Source organism: Martes martes (assembly GCF_963455335.1).
Source record: "Martes martes genome assembly, chromosome: 7".
Taxonomy (NCBI): domain Eukaryota; kingdom Metazoa; phylum Chordata; class Mammalia; order Carnivora; family Mustelidae; genus Martes; species Martes martes.
Window position 1 is genome coordinate 141,665,551 of NC_137894.1, and position 22,078 is coordinate 141,687,628.

Consider the following 22,078-nt stretch of genomic DNA (forward strand, 5'->3'; position numbering starts at 1 on the left):
GTGTGTGCGCGCCCGCGCTCTCTCTCTCTCTCTGAAATGGATAAATCTTAAAAAAAAAGAAAAATTTTTTTTTTTTTCCACAGAGGGGCACCTGGGCTGGCTTGGTCAGTGGAGCATGTGACTCTTGGTCTTGGGGTTGTGAGTTCAAACCTCATGTTGGCTATAGAGATTACTTTAATACATTTTATTTTTTTATTTGATAGAGAGAGATCACAAGTAGGCAGAGAGAGAGGAGGAGGCAGGTTCCCTGCCAAGCAGAGAGCCCGAGGTGGGACTCGATCCCAGGATCCTGAGATCATGACCTGAGCCGAAGGCAGAGGCTTAACCCACTGAACCACCCAGGCACCCTACTTAAATAACATTTTAAAAATACATTAAAAAATAATACAACTTTTCTTTTATTACTAATAAATTTGCCATGTAGGAATTTGTCTCATTGGTGGCATTGAAAAGGTAAGTTTTTTCCCTCTACAGTTCAAAGTAGGATATGTTTATGGTAGAATATTTGGAAAATTTAGAGAAGGAAAAAAATCTCATATCTGGCAGCTGTTAATATTTTGTTATTTTTTCTGCCAGTACTTTTTTGGTGCTCTGTTACATATTTTAAGCTTAATTTAGGTCTCTGCAGTGTAGATGCTCATTAAGTATTTAGAGAATGAACCCAGGTATGGATTCTTTTCAACTTTAAAATCTCCTGCAGCTTCCTGATTTGGAATGCGGGTAAGCATTGCTTTTTGTTGATGGTGTTTATAACCTATTTTACAGTATTTGAGCTGTGTATGGAGGTGTGACTTTTTTTTTTTAATGAACCTGTGAGGTCACTGTAGAAAGTTGCTTGGGCTAAATTGGAGTCACCAGTGACTTTTTTTTCCCCAGTGTACTTCCACACCTTCAGTAAAGGCTTTTGGCTCTGCCTTAAAATATATCTGGAATCATCACTTCCCACTTCCACTAGTACCTCCCCAGTGTAAGGAAGCATCATTCCTCACTTGGATTATTGCTAGAGTGGTTTCCAAGCGGGCTCCCTGCTTCTATCTTTGCCTCTTATAGTCTCTTCTGATGGCAGCCAGAATGCCGTTTAAAACAATATAGGTCAGATCATGTTTTTCCAGTGCTGAAAAGTTTCTCATGCTTTCTCATGTCACTTAGAACAAGATCTAAATTCATTATTAGGCTATGGTGCCTTCCTTCTCCCAGCCCCCCAGTGTGATTTGCTGCCACACTCTCCCTTACTCCCTCCATTCTGTTTGGTGAAGAGGAGCCCAGTGACCCTCACGACCCTCACTGGTACTTTCCTTTGACTAGAATCCTTTCCCTGGCCAGCCGCAGAGCTGACTCCCTCACTTCTTCACATCTCTGCCCAAAGACGACCGTGTCAAAGAAGCTTTCTGTTACCATACTCAGAAATGCACAAAGTCACCCTTCTGCCCTCAGTCTCTGACTCCCTTTCTTGACTGAATCGTTCTTCCCAGTCCTTACTGCTCTCTGATACTCGTTTGATTACTTGTTTACTGACTGCCTTCTGAAACCAAAAGAGGTGGGATTTACTATCGTCATTGCTGAAACCCAGTGCCTGAAACAGTGGTTGGCACATATAGTAGAACTCAGTACATTTTGACTGAGTTGATAGTGAAAGAAATTTGTTATTTCAAGTCACTCAGTTTGAAAATCTTTATTTCGGATGTAGGTGTTATGACTTCTCATAGGCGTATTTATTATTTTTTTTATTATTTTATTTTTAAAGTGGGCTCCATGCCCATTTTGGGGCTTGAACTCACAACCCTGAAATCAAGAATCACATGTTCTACTTACTGAACCAGCCAGGTGCCCCCAGGCATATTTTATTTTATTTTTGGGGGGAGAGGTTTCCTTTTTTAATTTAAATTCAATTAATTAACATATAGTATATTATTAGTTTCAGAAGCATGTTTTATTTTTAAAATAAGTAATATATTTGCGTGGTTCAAAATTCAAAGGGCCTGCAGTGAAGTCTCTTTTAGCCTGTTCCCTTAGCCACCCTCTTCCCCTCCTCAGAAGTCACCAGTGTGAAGTTCTTGTGTACATTTCCAGAGCTGGCCTGTGGTTCTGTATAAAGAATCAGAGATATATTCCTCTCTCCTTTAAAAAAAAAAATGCAGATTTTAGCACCCGCACAGTTTTTGCACCGTGTTTTGTTTTGAAGATTATTTTTTGTCAGTGTGTAAAGAGCATCTTTATTTTGTTAATAACCGCACAATGCCCCATTGTAAGAACGTACAATACTTCCCCCTTTGACGGACATTGAAGTTGTTTCCAGTCTTTAGCTATTACAACCTGTACTGCAGTAAATGACCTTGTACGTACATCATTTTGCCCTTGTTGCTGGTATATCTGGGGAGTAAGTTTCTGAGTGGAATTGCTGGGTCAGAGGACATGTGCATTTGTAATTTTGGTAGACGTGGTCACATTGCTTTCACGTGTTGTACGGATTAATGCTTCTGGCACAACATACTATTGTTTGATCTTTACCAATTCCAGGATGAGAAAGTATCACACTGAGTTTTATGTTTCTTGTACTGGGAATTAACCATCATCTCATATACTTGAGACATTTGTATTTTTTTCTGCTTGCCTAACTTGTATCTTTTTTTTTTTTTTTTAATTTTATTTATTTAGGGGCCCCTTGGTGGCTCAGTAGGTTAAAGCCTCTGCCTTCGGCTCAGGTCATGATTCCAGGGTCCTGGGATTGAGCCCCGCGTCAGGCTCTCTGCTTAGTGGGGAGCCTGCTTCCTCCTCTCTCTCTCTGCCTGCCTCTCTGCCTACTTGTGATCTCTGTCAAATAAATAAAAACTTAAAAAAAAAAAAAGATTTTATTTGATGGGGGTGGGAGGGGGAGAGAGAGAGAGGGAGAGAGACTGCACACATGAGCAGGGTTAGAGGGAGGGGGAGAAGCAGGCTTCCCGCTGAGCAAGGAGCCCTGGACCCTGGGATCCCAACCTGGGATCCCAACCCGAGCCAAAGGCAGCCGCTTAACGGACTGAGCCACCCCATCTTTTTTAATTGAAGTATAGTTTACATATGATGCTACAGTAGTTTCAGGTGTATGCATTTTCTTTTCTGTGAGTTGTCCATGACCTGTATCCATTTTTCAACTAGGATTTTGGTCCTTTTATGTAAATTAGTCCATAATTTGTGATTGGAGTGGAAGCATTTGGTTCCATTTGTCAGTTGTGTTCTGATTATGCTCATGGTGGTTTTTCTTAGGTAGAATTATTTTTGTTTTCATAGACAAATGTCTTAGTCTATTCTCTTACACAGCTATGGGTTTGGGTCACAGTTAACCCCCCAATTTTATTTTTAGAGATCCTCATTGTTTCCTCTTATACTTCTGAGGTTTCATTGTTGACATTTGATGTCTCTTTGATATTGCCAAAATTTATTCTGGTGTAAGATGTAGGATGGGGTTCAGCCACCTTTTTTTGTTTGTTTGTTTCTTTCCTGGAACAATCTTAGGATTTCCTGATCTCTTCTGTTCTTTTTGGAAAATCATCTGTCGGCAGTTTTCTGCTGAACTTTGAGTGATATAGACCAGTGGGCCATGATGCCCTGTATATTTTTTGTGTATTTTTCCATTATAAGTCATGGCTAGCTGTATCTTAACACTGTTGGCCTAAAAGTAGTGACTGGGATATAGGCTATTCAGTGAGCATTGTTTTGAAACAAGTTTTGTAGACTTTTCAGCTGGTAAGTAGAAATTGATCAGGTAGTAATAATAGAGGCAGTGATAATTAACGTGCACTGTGCTTAGGGACCTCATTTAATAACTTTGCAATATAAGATTTTCTCTTTTATTGAGTGAATCATGTTTGAGATCTCTTCGCTCCCTTGCTGAATGCCTGGTAACACCAGATAAATAAATAGTGGACTCCGGTGGGCTTGATTCTTGCATCTGCTTCTCATACCTAGTAGACCCCTTTTATGGGCCACCTTCTGGAGTGAGAGTTCTGAAGGGCTCGGCTCCCGTGAGAGAGCGCGCTCTGGGGTCACCGGCTCTGCAGTCGGTGATGGGCCTGCACTTCTGTTCTCTTCTTCCCAGTTCCATGTCATTCAGCCTGGCCCCGCCTGCTGTCTCGTGTCCCTGCTTGCAGGTGCCATTTTCATGTGTGGTTACCTTTGCCAAGAGTTGTGATGGCTCACTTGACCCAAGCCACTGACTCCAAGCTGAGCCTAGTAAGAAAGTTAGCCCACGAATGCCTTCTTCAGAATCCGGCCAGTCTCTTGGAGTGCCTGGGTGGTGCCGTCGGTTAAGTGTCTGGCTCTTGGTTTGGCTCGGGTCGTGACCTCAGGGTCCTGAGAGGAGCCGTGCGTGTGTCGTGCTCCGCGCTCAGTGCAGAGGCTGCCTGCTATTCTCTCTCCTTCTCCCCTTCTTGTGCTCTCGGTGTCCCTCAGATAAATAAATCTTAAAAAAAGAATCTGTCAGCTCTTGTGATGAGTTTCTCCCACACAGATACTCACTGGCCAAGCTGACACCTTGATGTCCCTGCACACTTCTTGTGTCTCTTTCTCTGGCTTGGTTTTCTTTCAAGGACCATTTCGTACCTTTTTGCTTGACCATACCATGGCCTAGGCACTTCTCACATGCACCGAAACCGCCAGGCTCCTCTGCCTTCTGCCTGCACTTTGAGCAGTGGTTCTTTTACACGAGGCCTACCCCCGGCAGCGGCAGCTCCTCTTCTCCACTTGGGGGGATGCAGACTGGGGGGTGCGCTGACTCAGGAATGCTGGGGCCGGCCCCGGAGTCTCTGACTAGCAGGAGCTCCACTGTGCTGCAGTTTGAGAGCCACTGCTTTATGGGATCTGATTCAAGGCTCTCCTTACAGCAAACACTCTGTGCACACGCGCTGCCTGCTGTGTAGGGTACAGTCAAAGTCACTGAGTACTGTGTCGTCACGGCTGCCATTTATTGAGCACCTACTCTGTGGTGCACGTAACCAGGTGCTTTCGCACATGTCTCACCCTCACCTGCTTTGTCAAATAGGTGGTGGTGTTTCCCACTGAGAGGAGAGGGGAGGCCCTGAGGGAGGGAGGGCCCTGCCAAGGCTCCACAGCTGGGGAGCGCCCAGGGGAGCTGTCAGGCTCCCAGCGCACACAGCCTTTCATGGAAATCCTCCCAGAGTGCGCGTGACTGTGTGCTGGTTGTCTGGTCACAGAAAAAATGATTGTAATACCCATATTTCTGGATTTCCCTTGTTGTATTCTTTTTTTTTTTTAAGATTTTATTTATTTATTTGACAGACAGAGAGAGATCACAGGTAGGCAGGGAGGCAGGCAGAGAGAGAGAGGGTTATTAAAGCCTCTGCCTTCGGCTCAGGTCATGATCTCAGGGTCCTGGGATCAAGCCCCCGCATCGGGCTCTCTGCTCAGCGGGGAGCCTGCTTCCCCCTCTCTCTCTGCCTGCCTCTGTCTACTTGTGATCTCTGTCTGTCAAATAAATAAATAAATAAATAAAATCTTTAAGATAAAATAAAATAAGATAAAATGCCTCTGAGGAATCCCATGCTTTTTCCATGCTAACTCGGTGTACCCTGGTTTGAATGTATTTAGCAAGTGTAAATTGATATCATTTACGTAAGGGTGATAATAACTGACAGTAGCGTGTGCTTATCTAAGTAGCTTGTGGCGGACCCCTCTAACTGCTTAATTCTGTCACTCCTAGTGCTCGGACACTGTATGCGGGAGAACTACTGCATTGTCCTTACTTTCCCATTTTGTGGAAGCAGTAGTGTAGAAGGGCAAATTACTTGTCTAAGCTCACAGAGCTGGGAATGTCTAAGACCCAGGGCTCCTAGGTCCGTGCTCTGAACGCCCCTCGAAGTGTAAAGTAGGTTTTCTTTTTTAATTTTTTTTTATTTTAATAAACATATAATGTATTTTTATCCCCAGGGGTACAGGTCTGTGAATCGCCAGGTTTACACATTTCACAGCACTCATCATAGCCCATACCCTCCCCAATGTCCATATCCCCACCACCCTCTCCCGTCCCCCCTCCCCCCAGCAACCCTCAGTCTGTTTCTTGAGATTGAGTCTTTTATGGTTTTTCTCCCTCCCAATCCCATCTTTTCATTCTTTCTTTTCCTACCTCCCCCCAACCCCCCCCCGCCTTGCATCTCCACTTCCTCATATCAAAGAGATCATATGATAGTTGTCTTTCTCCGATTGACTTATAAAGTAGGTTTTCATCCAGACTTTCTCTGCAATGTTTTACTTTACACTTTTGACATGCTATACTACTCACTGTTTTTGCTGAAAACCAGCAACCTAACCTTGCATTAGGACCTGTGTAGAGGATGGGATGGGCATGTGAGTTCACACAGAGAAATAATTCGGGTCCTTTAAAAATATTAAATAACTGAGCTCCTTGCCGGGGTCTCAGGGAGAAGTGTGTCCCGCAGTGCGGGCAGGTAGCCTTCGGGCCCGGCGGATGCTGGGCTTGAATACCAGCCCCCCGGGGCCGGGCGCTGGCTCCTCTCTGTGCTCTGCCGTGCTCCTCTTCCTTTGGGTCCTTGAGTGTGCGGTGGTTTCTCGCTGCCCAACCTTCATGTAGGTGGCTTGAGGTCCGAGGACTTCTGAGAACAGTGTAAGTACTGGGACCTGCTGTAGACAGTCAGACATTTGGAAGTGTTATGCTGTCGTGTGTCTCTTCAAATTTAAACACAAATTTAGTCAGTGTACTCCTGTGTCTCTTCAAATTTAAACACAAATTTAGTCAGTGTACTCCGCGTGGAGGAGAGTCAGAGATCTTTCCATTCCACCCTGGAGACCGCCTTTTACTTTGTAGCCACGGGTGCTGCTTGTGGGACTGGCTGGTATTTGGAGGCTCAGCCTTTGTTAGGATCTCACGCATCAAGTTGAGCTGCTGGCGGGCATTTCTTAGCTTTCAGCATCTGTGCAGCCTCGCTTCAAACTGCTGCCTCTTCCTGCCATCCTTTTTGTATTCGCATGCATCTCTGCTAGCCAGCACTTTGTTAGTGGGCATTTGGCTCTGCCACAGAGGGCAGACTTTCCGGAAAGCTGTCAGGAGGTTTGGAACGAGCTGTGGGAGTGGGTTTTGGCCTTAGCTTTCAGGACACAGCCAGCCTGAAAACTCGGAATTAATCAAGAAGCAAGCTACTCCCTTCTCAGCCAAGAGAAGGCTGGCAGCCGTTTGAACTTACCTGTGAACTTCGTGCCAGCTAAATCAGCGTCACTGGGTTTATGCTAAGCTGAATGAGTATTGCAGTCTTTGCATTTCTCGGTTATAAATACTCAATTTTCAGGTTCTGACAGCTACTGTACAGGCAAGAATGGAAGCAGGGGAGACAGAAGTGAGGGCTTTGGGCTAGGTTAATCTGTGCTTTCCCAAGTTTCCTGGGGAATAGGACCAGAGCTCCAAATTTAGCTGCTGTGTGAATTGATTGCATGACTTTAGGCACCTTGCACTTTGGTCTTAAGTTGCAGCATCTTGAGAGCAAATGTGGCTTTTAGAAAAGCTCCATTTTTAGCTCTGTTTGTCTTCCAATTCCAAGGAATGAGACTCAGGTTACCTACCTCGTATGAGACGGTCGTACGCAGGGATGTTAGAAAATTTTTCACACTAGGAAATGTTGCTTCTTCAATCCATTTCTTCGTGAATAGCTTTATATTTAACTTTTTAAGCTGCTAGTTGTACATTTTTAATTATGTACTTGATTACGTGAGATAATGAATGATAAATGGAGTGAAGCAGAAGTGCAGTCCTTGCCAAGTGTTAACTTTTGGGTTAGGGTCGATTTCAGCCCTGGGTGTGGAGCTTCTTAATCAGTTCAAGCTGGTTGGCCTGCTAACCTACATTTAAAATACAGCACTGTCCCCATTGACACTATGAATACAATACTGTCCCTATTGAGCCTAACAGTTTTAATTCAGGCCTCAGAGATTTTAACTTTTAAATGCGAAAATATTTTACAATGTTAAATATTAAATATTTTCCTTTTAAATGCTAAAAACATTTTTAAATGCTAAGTATTCTGAATTCAGAAAAACAAATTTCACCGTGTTACTTTTTTAGCTCTTTCTTCTGGATTGAGGATAATTTAGGGTTGAGTTTTCCTGGAATCTCTAGAAGAGCATGGGATTGATGGTGAATTCTCAAGTTCAGTTCTTGTGAGAAAAAGATGGGGATTCAATTTGGAAATCTACATTAGAAGAAAAATTAGGTGATAAACTTGGAAGAAATTGGATTTCCCAAAGAGGACTGGGACAGATTATCTTTATTTGCCACTGTAGCAAATGAGGAACACACAGTGAGCCCTTGTACCGCTGTATTGCTGTTTGAAGAGTGGAACAACAGAACCAGCCATGGCCTGCTTATTTGTCCTCTGAATGGTTGGCTCCTTAAAGAATTTTCCTGTCCTTTCTCATCTCATTGAGTGACATCACTGGTGCCACAGAAACATTAATAACAGACTCCAGCGGTCCTAATTGGCGTGAAACTCATGATTTGGCTAGTTCAAATATATCCTGGTGATATATCATCCTGTTCATGCATTTACTTGATGTAACAGTAAGATTTCTTTTATGGTGAATTTTACTGTTTATAAGGCACAGATTTTTCTGCGACCTTATGCTAGGCCATAACATGCTTTTTAAGCTACTTAGAATAATTTCAAAACAGTTTTAGTGGCTTTTTTGGCCTGTGTTTTTTTTCTTTTTAAGAAATTACACAAATAGGGGTGCCTGGGTGGCTCAGTGGGTTAAGCCTCTGCCTTCAGCTTAGGTCATGATCTCGGGGCCCTGGGATCGAGCCCTGCTTTGGGCTCTCTACTCAGTGGGGAGCCTGCTTCCCCCTCTCTCTCTGCCTGCCTCTCTGCCTACTTGTGATCTCTCTCTGTCAAATAAATAAATAAATAAATCTTTAAAAAAAGAGATTACACAAATAATATATAATTATTGATGAAGAGTTAGAAATTAAGATAGGCAAAAAAATGATCGCCTAAATACTGCCCCCAACTCTTTAATAACCACATTTAGTAGTTTGATGACTGTCTTTTCAAACTATTTTCTTTGGAAATATATACACATAAATAAATGTATATTCTAAAAGGAATCATACTTTTTAATTATGGAAAATTTCCAGCTTACAGAAGAATTGAGAGGATGGTGTCATGGAATTCTATACACCTGTCTCCTAGCCTTGCTGCTTATCAGCATCTGGCCAATCTCTTGCAGTGAGTTCTGTCACCCTGACTGCATTATTTTAAGGCAGATGCCAAACAGTGTATCGTCTGTATTTTTTCTATTTTATGTATATATATATATACACACATACATACACATACATATATTTGTATATATACATATACATGTATATGTATATGTATGTATATAATGTATAATGTATATTTTTTATATATATATAATTCTGAGAAATAAAACCACATTTTCACACGTAAAAACTTACATTTGAACGTTGTCTGTTCTTTGACAGATTCATAACTATTCTTTTTTTTTTAAGATTTTATTTATTTATTTGAGAGAGAGTGAGAGAGAACATGAGAGAGGAGAAGGTCACAGGGAGAAGCAGAGTCCCCAAGGAGCTGGGAGCCCCATGCGGGACTTGATCCTGGAAGTCTGGGATCATGACCTGAGCCCAAGGCAGTCGCTCAACCAACTGAGCCACCCAGGTGCCCGTCCCAACTATTCTTTATAGTTTCTTGATTCATAGGATCTTTTTATTACTTATTTTTAACATTTTAATTTGAAATCATTATAGATTTATAGGAAGTTAAAAAATGCGCATGGAGGTCTCATGTACCCTTTACCTGGTTTCCTGGTGCTTGTGTGTGACAATAGTACAGCGTCAGAGCTGGTATGTTGACCTTGGCTATCCACAGAGCTCGTTCGAATTTCAGCAGTTTCAAATGTACTGTATGTGTGTGTTCTGTACCGTTTGTCTGTACAGTCTGCAGTGTGTGGATTCATGTAATCACGACCACAAATAAATGTTGTGTAGTTGGCTCGCTCACATATATTTCCAAACAAGGACCACACACTGCTTTTAGTGTACATGCCTCTTAAGTCTCTCTTTTGTAAAAATTACTTTGCTGTAATTTCACACTTACAGAAAAGTGACAAGCATAGTACAAAGAACTCCTTTTATACCTGTCATCCAGACTAATTGTTGCACATTTGCCCATTTATTTTACCATTTGTATGCTCCCTTCCCCACCCCGTGTGTGTTTGTGTGTGTGCGTGCGTGTGTGTATAATATGTATCATTTGAGACTAGTTTGTAGATATCATGCCCATTTATGCATATAAAATTCAATTCCTATTTCCTGAGAAGTATTTTCACTTACACAACCACAGTACATTTATCAAAATCAGAAATACAACATTGATGCATTCCACTCATCTAATCAACAGTCACGAGTTACCCTAATGCTGTCCTTTATAAGCCATTTTCCCTGGTTTGGGTCCTGTCCAAGTCCGTGCATGGCAAGCTCTTCAGTCTTGTTCAGTGTAGAACTGTTCCTTAGCCTTTTCTTTGTTTCCACGATCTAGACACATTTCAGACTTCAGACCAGTTATTTTGTAGACTATGTCTCAAGTTGCGTTTGTCTGATTTTTTTTTCATGATTGGATTCATGGTCTGCCGTTTGGCGGAATACACGGAATTGATGTGTCCGTCCCAGGGCAGCATGTCAAGAGGCACTCAATGCTGATTTGTCCCATTATTAGTGGGCAAATTCATGTTAACCTTGATTAAAGTTGTATTTACTAAATTACTCTATTGTAAGTTTCCATTTTTCTCTTCATAATTGAGATGTAATTTGTGAGGGAACACTTTGAGACTTTGTAAGTAGCCTGTTGCTTAAGAAATCTTCAGTTTTAGCATTCATTGATGACTTTGGCTGAATCAGTTATTATTGTGTTACTGTGATGGTTGTAAATGGTGATTTTAAAACTCCATTACTCTTTCTTTCTACACTTACTAGGTGTTACTGTACTGTAAAGAAGAGCTTCCTTTTCTCCATTTCTTGATATCAGTATGAGCTCAGATTCTTTATTCTGAGAAAATTCTGTAGTATCATTTTGATGTTTATTCTTTTCTCCCCCAAGTAATCTCGCAGCAGGGCTTGAACTTACAGCCCCAAGGTCAAAAGTTGCGTGCTCTACTGACTCAGCCAGCCAGGCGCTCCTCATTTTAGTATTATATCGTCCCATCTTTGCCTTATGGTAGCCCCTGTGCTTTGCCCCTTGAGTCTTTGATAGCTTTCTTGCTCAGAGGTACAAAAAGATGTTCCAAATGTATCTTGTTCACTTTTTGCCCCATATCAAGTGGTATCAAGTTCCAGGAGCCTTGGTGACTTTCAAGTGGCAAATACCATTTGAAGTGTAGTCTAGGTGTTAGGAGTTCCTATTGTTGTTTGGTCATTGCTTCTATACCTTCTTCCTGGACACTTAAATAAAGCACAGGAGTTCATATTGGTCTTTCCTAATCAAATTGAAGATGAACGTTTTACATTTATTCCTTTTTTGTTTTTGTTTTTGTTTTCATTTATTCCTCTCATGTGCAGAGTCTCAGCTTTTTTATTTTTTAAAGATTTTATTTATTTATTTGACAGACAGAGATCACAAGCAGGCAGAGAAGCAGGCAGAGAGAGAGGAAGGGAAGCAGGCTCCCTGCTGAGCAGAGAGCCCGATGTGGGGCTCGATCCCAGGACCTGAGCCGAAGGCAGAGGCTTTAACCCACTGAGCCACCCAGGCGCCCCAGAGTCTCAGCTTCTAATGACTTTCATATTTCGCTTTTTTGCTTTCTTCTACAATATTCTACAGTATTCAGAACAATACACTAATATTACTAACAATACGATTGCAGTATGAATGTGATTTTAAGATTTCTTTGTAATTCTTTGTCTTCAGAATCCTGTTTTTTATTGTTTCATTTTTCCACTTAATATAGCATGTAACATCCTTCTTTGCTAGTAAGTATCTTCATTTTAGATGGCTACATGATGTATTTACCTGTTTCCTTTTTGGAGCACTCAAGATGTTAATAATGTTTCATTATAAACCAAGTTCAGTTGGCTGCCTTTGTACATGTGCTTGCTCATTAAAATTTCTTTTTAAGAATAGCATACAGACAGAAATGTGTTTAAGTGTAAAGCTCTATTAATTGTTGACAAAGTAGAATCAACCCCAGATTAAGGAAAGCATTCCTGGCATCCAGAACTTCCCCGTGGCCCTTTCCCCACACTCTTCAAGGGTATCCACAGTCCTCACTTCTGACATCACAGATAGTTTTCCTTATTTTTGAACTCGATATAAATAGAATTATTTAGCATATGCTTCTTTTATATTTGTCTTCTTTCAAGATTATTTTTCAAGGTTTGTCCATATTTGTCTCTGCAAATATCCCAGGAGTGGCGTCGCATGGAGAGGCCGCTGAGTTACGTAGCTCTCTTCCTGTTCCTGACATTTGTGTTGGGCCACTTTCGGGCTGTTACAGATTACAACTTGAAAATTAAGTTCTAAGGAGGCATTCCTGGGAGCTGAATTTGTGGTTAAAGGAAGGAAGGCTTGCTGCATGTTGTTGAATTGTCCTTCGTAAAGGCAGAGCAGGCTTGTACTCCTGCACTTGCGATGTGAGGCCTGCCGCTCCACATTCCTGTGTGGGCCAGTTTTACTGGTCCCGTTTTCAAACTGGCCGCTATTGCGTTGCTAGACTTATAGCAGCTTCTGGTACATTTTAGGTGCCCAGAAGAGCTTTTTTCTTTTTTTAAACATCGGGTAAGAGGGAAAAAAAACGATCCCGGTGGGTGGCTCAATGGATTAAGCCTCTGCCTTCTGCTCAGGTCATGATCTCAGGGTCCTGGGATTGAGCCCTGCATCGCATCGGGCTCTCTGCTCAGCAGGGAGCCTGCTTCCCCCTCTCTCTCTGCCTGCCTCTCTGCCTACTTGTGATCTCTCTCTGTCAAATAAATAAATAAAATCTTAAAAAAAAAAATCCAAACTGTCTGAGTGGCTGTTACTGAGGAGGCCTATAAAAGTTATTCCCTTAAAATCTGGGAGTAGCTGGGGGAGATGAGGTGCACAGGACAAGTGGCCAGCGGCTCCAGGGCCAAGTGAGGGGCTCCAGGGACGCTGGAGCAGTGCGGAGGAAGGGGGCGGAGCATTCCTGGGGGGCGTACTCCGAACAGGTCAGCTCTCTGTTGCTCTTGTCGTGCTGAGGCTGCTTTCTGCAGCTGAGCTCTGGCTGGGTAAGAGATGAACTCTTTGAATTACAGAGGCCAAATAGAATATTTTGGCCACGGGGTTCATCTCCCTTCTTTGCATAAGCTAAGTTTCATGTTCTCTCATTCTTTCTTGCTTTCTGTGTGAAAATACAACGATGTACTTGCTCCGGAGTGCTGTCATTTGGTAAAGAATTACTGCTACACATCAGTGCCGTTTAAGAAAAGTCCTGATGTTACAGGCATGCCCGGGTGGCTCAGTCGGTTGAGCATCCAGCTCTTGCTTTTGGCTCCTGATCTCGCGGTCGTGAGATCAAGCCCTGCATCGGGCTCCCCACTCAGTGTGGCCTCTGCTCCAGAGTCTTTCTCCCTCTGCCTCTCCCTGCTTCCGCGCACATGCGTGTGCTCTCTCGCAAATAAAATAAAGAAAATTTTTAAAAAAGAAATTACTGAAAGGTTTCGTGTGTTACAGATTCAGTAGTTCACTGTTGCAGCCTGGGTTTGGGTGCTTGGGAAGACAGCAGCTCCATGTGGTTTAAAGCACAGTTCTAAGCTCAGTGAGACCTTGGGCAGGTCGCCAACACTCCCTGGGCCTCAGGGACATGATTGCTGGGAAGTCACAGGGACTCTACACATGAGGGGACTTAGGGTATTTCCTGCTGAGAACGGGAGCTGCTCTGCAGCCTGAATCGGAACATCTAAAAACCATCTCTGTGCTGTGCCCGCAGCAGAAGCTCACGGATCATCCCCGTGTCGGGAGACAGTGGTCTACGGTTCCGCAGCGTGGGGGACTTCCTGCCTTGGCGCTGTCCTAGTTCACCAGTGTCACAACACTCGCAGGTCCTAGAATTCTTCCCCAAGCCCCTTTAAGGGCGAACTTAAAAAAATTATTTTCGGAGAGTTCACAGTAAGCATTTTTTGCAGAAATAGAAACATCTTGCCTTTTCTTCCATGTGAGATGTTAGTATGCCCTTAGGAATAGGAATGCATATTTAGTCATAGTTAACAGAGGGTTTAATAAAAAATAGGTCATTTGAATATGTCAGCATTTTGATGTGATGAGATCTGGTCTTAGAATGTGTGCAAACTGAATTTATCTAATGTTTATTCATGGCTTCTCCTTAATGAAGAAATCAGTGCTCCGTTCGCCCGCACGACACAGCGCCACAGCCCTCCGTAGTATTTCATGGGGCGGGGAGCAGCCTCGCCTGAACTTGGGGTTCCACTCAAAAACGTGAAGAGTTGGTGAGGAGGTGGCAGCAGCTTATTAAGTTTGGCTTTTAAAAACTATCGGAGGCAAGAGGAATCAGTTTCCATAGCGAACAGTTTCTAAGTGACAGGCTGTAGGGGGAGAAATGACTCGTGATCGCGGTAGAAGCTTGTTCGAGCAGGTCTGTACTGACAGTGCTGGGCCGGTCAGCTCAGCCCCCTTTCCCCACCGCGGCACCCCCTCCCCCTCCCTTAGCACCTCCACCCCGTCCCCCACCAAGCAAGGCTCCAGAGAGCTCAGCTGCCTCGGCTCCTGCGGAGAACAGTAAGCAGTTCCACAGGGAAAGTTCCTGAACATATCTTACGCCTTCTGTCACTGGGCACCTCTTCCCGCTCTGGAATGACCTGCAGGAGGGCCCCTCGCCTTCTACACCTCATTTGCCTGTGTTCTGTGTTCTGATGATGTCTGGCTCCGTGTCCTTCGATGCTGCCTCCCTGCATGGAGTCCCGGCTGCTGCCGAGCACACGCACACAGGAGGAGCCCTGAGCGGGGGGTGGGTGCTCACTCCGGGGCCAGAGCCCCGCGGAAGCATGCTGGCGAGTGACATACCGTGATTTGTGTTCAGTGACGGGATGGGGTCTGGCGGGCCAGTGCCAGGGCGGGCGTGTGCGAGGTGTCTGAGGAGGAGGAGGGAATGGAAGCTACAGAAGGGAAGGCGCGATCTGGTTCTGGAAAATTATATTGAAAGGAAACCATGCCCTAAACTTGGCTTCTGCTGTTGTCCTTCTCCAGGACATTTAGGGAAGAAAGAATTCTCTCTCTTTTCCTTTTTTATGTTTCTTTGAGGGTGTTCATGAGTGATGAGAATTGTCAAAGCCTGTCTGTGATAAGCAGCAAATTCTTATGTATGCACAAGGAGAAATCCCAGTTTCAAAGGGGAGAACTAACTTTTCTAAAGTGCCTTTGAAGTGCCAGGTGTTAATCTTGGGACTCTAGCCTGTTACTCCATTTTATTTTTATTTTTTAAAAGATTTTACTTATTTATTTGACAGAGAGAGGTCACAAGTAGGCATTGAGGCAGGCAGAGAGAGAGGGGGAAGCAGGCTCCTTGCTGAGCAGAGAGCCCGATGCGGGCCTCGATCTCAGGTCATGAGAATATGACCTGAGCCAAAGGCAGAGGCTTAGCCCACTGAGCCACCCAGGCGCCCTAGCCTGTTACTCCATTGTAATAAAACAGGCCTGCGAGGTAAATGCATGGAGAAGGTAGGACTGGAGTCGGGGGCACACGGAGCAGGTCTGGGGTACTTGGTTCCCTCGGCAAGCGTAGGCAGCTGGAGTCACACAGTGATGGGATTTCAGCTCTGGGTGCTACCGCAGATGTCACCTGGTCAGCTTCCTGTCACGGCAGCGTGGCGCACTGGGAGGAGCGCAGGGGCTGGCATCGAGACCGCTGGCTCCCCCACTTGCTTCCTTTTGACCGCTGAGTCCGTCTTCGTATTTATAAAATGCGAGTGGCAGACGTCCTCAGGCCTCGGGTTCGCGGTGAGGCCAGAAGAACCGCGGCGCGAAGGTGCGTCGTGGCTGTAGGGCGACCCCCGGTTCTGGCCGCAGTTGGTTTTCTTTCACGAGTGGCACCCAGGAAGGCATCGGCGGTTAGTCAGGATTTGGGTCAGTGGACGGATCGCATGTTTGCTTTTATGTGTGCTGGCTGTGCGACTTCCCCGCCACTTCCAGAGTTGTTTCGTGTCTGCGCCAGTATCCGTGAGGGCGTTTCTGCGCCAGGCCCTCTGTTAGGTGGGGATCGAGTGGTGAGAAGGCGGAGAGTTTCTGTCCCGTTCGAAACACTGAAACTGTGCAATTGATTGACATGTTTTTTTCCCTACTGGGATAAGAGATTCCAGACTTGACTGATTCCTTACTACCCCCGATATGTATTTTTAAATCGGTGTTAGACTCTTTAAATACCTTCGTGCCAGTTATGCAGATACTTGGGGTGTAGCCGAAGAAGCCGTGAGAGAGGCGGCTTGTGCGGGTGTGCTGCGCAGTCGGCCTGTGTCCTTGCTGCTTGAGGGCAGGCGGGTCGGCCCGTGGAGTCGGCATCTGTGTCGGGCCCCACAGCGGACGGACCTGAACGCTGAGCTGCTCGCCTGCGTGTGTGGTGCGGGCGTGAGGTGTTTGGAAGTCGCTGTTCGGTATTTCTGCCCCTCGAGCCGGGGTATTTTCCGCTGTGGTGAAGAACGCTGTGGTTGCGTAGTGCATTGGACTTAGCTCCCAAAGGGAACGGATCTCGGCTCTGAGTGGCCCGTCTCGTTCTCACTCATGCCTGGGGCTCTGAAGGCTTCAGCATTTCCCCAGGACCGCCAGCTCGTTGCGGTCCAGACCCAGACTCTGCGCTCATCCCCTGCACACACTGGAGACCCAAACCCCGACCTGGCGGAAGGTCTCCTCCCCGGAAAACCGGAGCGGTCTCCGTACCGTGGCGTGTCTCGCGTCCCAGGTCTTAAGGTCGGACTCCAGAGGTCCCCCTTCTCGCCCAGTACGCAGTCCTTCGCGCCCTGGAAGGAATCGCTTGCCCATTTTTGGCTCCTGTTTTGGTTGTCTGGGATGTGGGCAAGAGGAATGCTAACGGAAGGCGTGCCGCCCGTTCCCTAGTGGCCCTCGGGCCCTGTAGCCGGGACCCGGGATGTCGCTGGCTCCGCTCCAGCTACTTTTGATGGACTCATGCAGGCCTTCAGTGACTCGGCGGCCTCCTGATTTCTCGGTTGTTTTTAAAAGGAGCTGGACTGTCACGACATGTGGAATACGGTTAACGCTGCAGCTAATAAGTGTGGCACTCAGTGACCGTCAGGTGAGAGCAGGAAGGCACGACCTTTGTGCTGCCGTGAGCAGAGTTTGCGTGGAGACGGCGCCCAGGGAAGGTATTCCAAGTGGGAGAAGGCGTGTAAGGAAAGGGAAGAGGGTGTAAGGCGCACAGGCTGTGTGTGAACAAGCGCCTTTGGAGGAAACGTGTGAAGGGGAGGGGATGAGGAGGTCCACGTTGGGGAGCCCTGTGGGTGCGAGCTGAGGAGTTCGGCCAGTATTAGGGCCGAGCCCTGGAGGTTTTAAGTGGGACAGTGACCTAAGGCTTCATGAAGATGAATGTGGCATCATATCTGGGATGAGTTGAACGTGCTTAGAAATGGGTGGAAGGACTGTTTTCTGGCAAGTTCTGTGGAACTGGTTTTTGAAGTGGTTTTTGGATGGGGAGGGAGAATAGAAAATGTAGGGAAAATAAAGGCCACCTTTATTACTGACGCTGCCCCCACCCCCATAGATCATCATCTCACATGCTTTTTTCCAAAAGAGGTCTTTCTGAGATACTGTCCATGTCACACCACATGCTTCTGGGCGCTCGGGAGTATCGGGTAGCAGGTTCCATGAAGGGCGCTCGGCACGGGCCCACGGGTCTCCCCTGAGTTCCGCTCAAGGCTGTGCCAGTACGGAGGCCCCGGCAGTGTGAGGAGGCCCGCCGAGCCTGTGGGGGCTTTCCTTTCGCTGGGCGTTCCCCAGCAGGCCGGGCGGGGCTCTGCCGTGAAGATGTGAGCTGGAGTAAGGGGCTTCTTTTACAGACCTTTGAGCGCTAGAAAGGGAAACGTGAAATTGTTTGTACTTGTTGATCAAGGATTTTGATAACCAGCTTGTGTCTGTGGTAGGAATTTTTTTTTAAAGATTTTTATTTATTTATTTGACAGAGAGATCACAAGTAGGCAGAGAGGCAGGCGGAGAGAGAGGAGGAAGCAGGCTCCCTGCCAAGCAGAGAGCCTGATGCGGGGCTCGATCCCAGGACCCTGAGATCATGACCTGAGCGGAAGGCAGAGGCTTAATCCACTGAGCCACCCAGGCGCCCCAAGTATGGTAGGAATTTTTAAACCATAATTTAAAATTTTTCTTTTGAGAACGAGACACTGACAGATTATTTGTAATCAGTAACTCCTTATGCAGAAGCGAATGAGCATAAGATACCATTTAATCTTACCCGAAAAAGTTGGAATACCTGCAGTTTCGTTTGTTCAGCAGACAACACTCGTGACGGACGGGGCACTCTACTGGGGCTGAGTAACCAAATGTGATCTAATTCTTAACATTGTAAGATTTTTAAAAAATACGTTCTGCTGTAAATTCCTGCTTAAGAATTCAGGTAACTGGCAATAATTAGGGTGCAGATGCATTAAAAAAAATCCCAAGTGTGTGTAACCCATCTATGCAGAATTCACCAGAAAGCTGAAACATAAAAGCTGATTTGGTGGGGTAATACAGGGGTAACTATTTAATAAAGAAGTTCTGCTCCTTAAAGGAGTTTTCATGGTAATTTTTTATTGTCATTGTAATTTTCTTATAATTGATGATAACAGACATAAAACAGTACTATAATCATATAAGTGATTAAATACTAAATTTTGTGGAACAAATTAAGGACTCGAGAATTGAGATAAAGGAGCCAACCCAAAGAACGGTGGTTGGGAAAAGGCTTGTTGGAGGTGGGGCCTGAGCCACTGGGTAAAATTGCCCCAGCCCAACCAAGAGAGTGACCACAGGGAGCCCGAGAGGGGGGCTGTGTGCCTGCAGCCCACTCAGGAGTGCGGCGTGGAGGGCAAGCAGACGCCGGGGTGGCAGGAGCTGTAGAGCGCTGTTGCCAGGTCCTGGAGGCCGGAATCCTTTCCCGGTTCTGGCTTCTCCTCGGAGGATGGCTGGCAGGTGGGATCAGTGCCCCCTGGGGTTGCTGTGAGGTCAGAGGTGGGAGTGTGAAGCTCCTTGGGCCCAGCAAGAGTTCCACAGGCAGACGTCAGACCCCAGTGTGACACAAGTCAGGAGGCTCCTGAAACATTTGACCAGAGAGATAGGATGGGACAGGGGCAGATTCACAAAGGTCGCTGCCCTTCGAGTGCGTCTGCACACCCTGTGCTTTGTGGATCCGTTCTCAGGGGCCTCACCACTGCCTGGCAGGAGAGCCGGGCGTGGTGTTCTCTGAGAGGAAAGGAGCATCTTGCCCGGGCCACCTGGCTATCCAGAGGAAAGGCAGGGTTTGGACCGAGGCCTGCCTGGCTCCAGAGTCTGGGTTCTTTCTCCTTCTCGCTGGGGAGCCCGCGCAGAAGAGGCATGGCTGGCTCAGGCGTCATTATTGCTACTAAAAGGTGTGTGAGTTCAGTGTCCATGTTGGCACCCCTCCGCCCCAAAAGAAGAGAGGAAGAGGAAGAAGAAGAAATAGAGCAGCAACACATCAATGGGAAAAGAGACTGAACTTGATGATTGGCTGCAGAGGACAGAGGACAAGATGGGGCAGAGATGATGGCCCCGTTGAAAATGAAGGCAGGCGCTGGTAACCTGGCTTTCTCGCCCTGGTCTTGGGCTCCAGAGAGCTCGGGCACCAGTGGCGGAGTCCACGGGTTTCTCAGTTATGGGCACACCTCTAGCGGTCACCTTGGGCTTCACAGTAATTCCTGCTTGCTGTTGGTAGGGGCTGTGTGGCTTGGCAGCACTTGTGCTGCTATAGCGAGATTGGTGCCCCTGGGGGCTGGGGATGGGGAGTGACCTTAGATAAGAGATACTCTGAGTGTTTCTTGGGCCTCGGTTTACTTTGGTGCCTCTCGGGACAGTGCTTCTCCCCAGTGTTGAAGGATCAGTTAAAATTTCCAGTCTAGGGGCACCTGGATGGCTCAGTTAGTTAGGCGTCTGCCTTCAGCTCAGGTCATGGTCCCTGGGTCCTGGGATCGAACACATTAGGGATGGAACATTCTTTGCTCAGCAGGGAGCCTGCTTCTCCCGCGGCCGGCTGCTCCTGCTCTTGCGCACTTGCTCCCGCGCTCTCTGACAAATAAATAAAATCTTAAAAAAAAATGTCCAGTCTGTCTGGGCTGATACTTTTCTAAAATTGAAAAAAATATATTAATGGGAAACAAAACTAAAAAAGACATGTGGACTACAAATTCAAATTTTTATTATTACAGTCAACACAAGGTTCTCCCGTCTGATTGCCCTCAGAGTTTCCGAGTGCCGCTCCTCCGTCTCTGTACGCACTCTTGGTGCCGACCAGCAGGCTGGCGTGGCCTGGTACAGTTTGAGAGCCCTGGTCTGGGAAGGAAGTTGTTAAGCAGATTAGTAAACAGGGTGTTTGGGGAGTATTTACATGATTTAAGAGTAAAAGTAGTCTTTCGGTTGGCATTAAAATACATGTGATCTATTTACAGATGACAGCTTTTCCGTCAGGTTTCTTGTTAGGAGGCCAGGAGGTACAATAACCACACCGAGAGCTGAGCTAGTGTAGTTGCTGTTAGGGGTCTGTGAGTGAGCGCTGCCCTAGAAGCGGTACCGGTAAAGCGGGCACTTTTACTCCCTTCCTTGTTCTGAGAACAACCGGATGTCCTTTGCTCGTTTAATTTGTATTAGCATGTTTTCTCTGTGATGTTTGGCTTGCCTTTGAATAGATTTTTATAGTTTTATGCATAATTTTAGATATGTTTCTTAAGGGTGAAGTTCACTAAGCAAACTTAAAAAAAATTCTCAAAGAGTTTTATATGCTATACAGAGATCATGTAATAATGTAATTGTTCGTATTTTAGATTTGTGTTTTGTCTCTAGTTGCCAGCGTCTTTTACTGTCTATTTTGAGCTCTTCCGACATTTGCTGATAACCTTCTTAGCTCTGAAATAATTTGCTGAGATCCCTTAGCCTGGCTTCTTTTTCCCCACCTCTAGGGCCCAGCCCGGGAGCAGCTTCTGTCCGTGGGCCTGTCCCTGGGGCCGGGGGCGGGGTGAGGGTCGGAGGTGGCTTGCTTTGGCTCCGCAGCTCCCTCACACCTCTGCTGGCCACAGCCTGCAGCCTGCCTCAGTACTTCCTTCCCCGCTGGTCCCTTTTCACCTTGCTGCAAAGTCAGGACTTCCCTGTGTTTTGTATCGTACTTTATATTATACTTTTCAAGCCTCTTTCATGTACATACTCTCTTATTTCATCCTCCAGACAATCCCATGAGGTTGGTAGGACAGAGATACTCATCTCCGTTTGAGGTGAGGCTGGGAGTGTCCGCGTGGCGCGCATCCTCACTCCTCTGCCCCAGGCTCCCGGTGCGAGTCCCACTCGGGTCCAGACTTCCAAATGTTCGGGTTTGGAGTTTCCTTAAAGATGCCTAGAATTTCTACGCAGTATTTATGTTTGTCATTTGGAAAGTGAAACGATCCTCAGCACAATATCACGGGCCTCTTTGAAAGAAAGAACTCTTCAGAACCTACCTCGGGTTGGTCAGCAGAGAGCAGTAGCCGCGGCTCCAGTGGTCGTGTCGGGGGACGCGCTCAGCAGCCCGGTTGTCTGCACCTGTGACTTTCCTCTAGGGCTGGAGGGCGGCGTCCTTAATTTCGGCGTCAGCCTGGCACATTAGATTGCATGGAACATTCCTCATGAAGGAGAAGAAAGTCCCGCTCTAGGGATTTATGGGGAGGCATACTGAAACTCACTTTTTGTCCCAAGTTGGAAGTCATTTGCTTCTGACTTTGGGGCGTGTGCGTGTGTGTCCTCCCCATCCCCTTTATGGTCAAACAGACCTGGGCTCTCCATCCAGCCGCTTACTTAGGTAGGTATGGTGACCTTGGCTGAGTTATTTCACCTCC

The 22,078-nt window shown here is 46.1% G+C and overlaps 1 protein-coding gene across 5 annotated transcripts in view; it reads left to right on the top strand.

Moving 5' to 3' along the window:
• Positions 1-22,078, top strand: part of WDR20 (WD repeat domain 20) — a 66,114-nt gene that overhangs the window by 20,483 nt on the left and 23,553 nt on the right. The window lies entirely within an intron of this gene.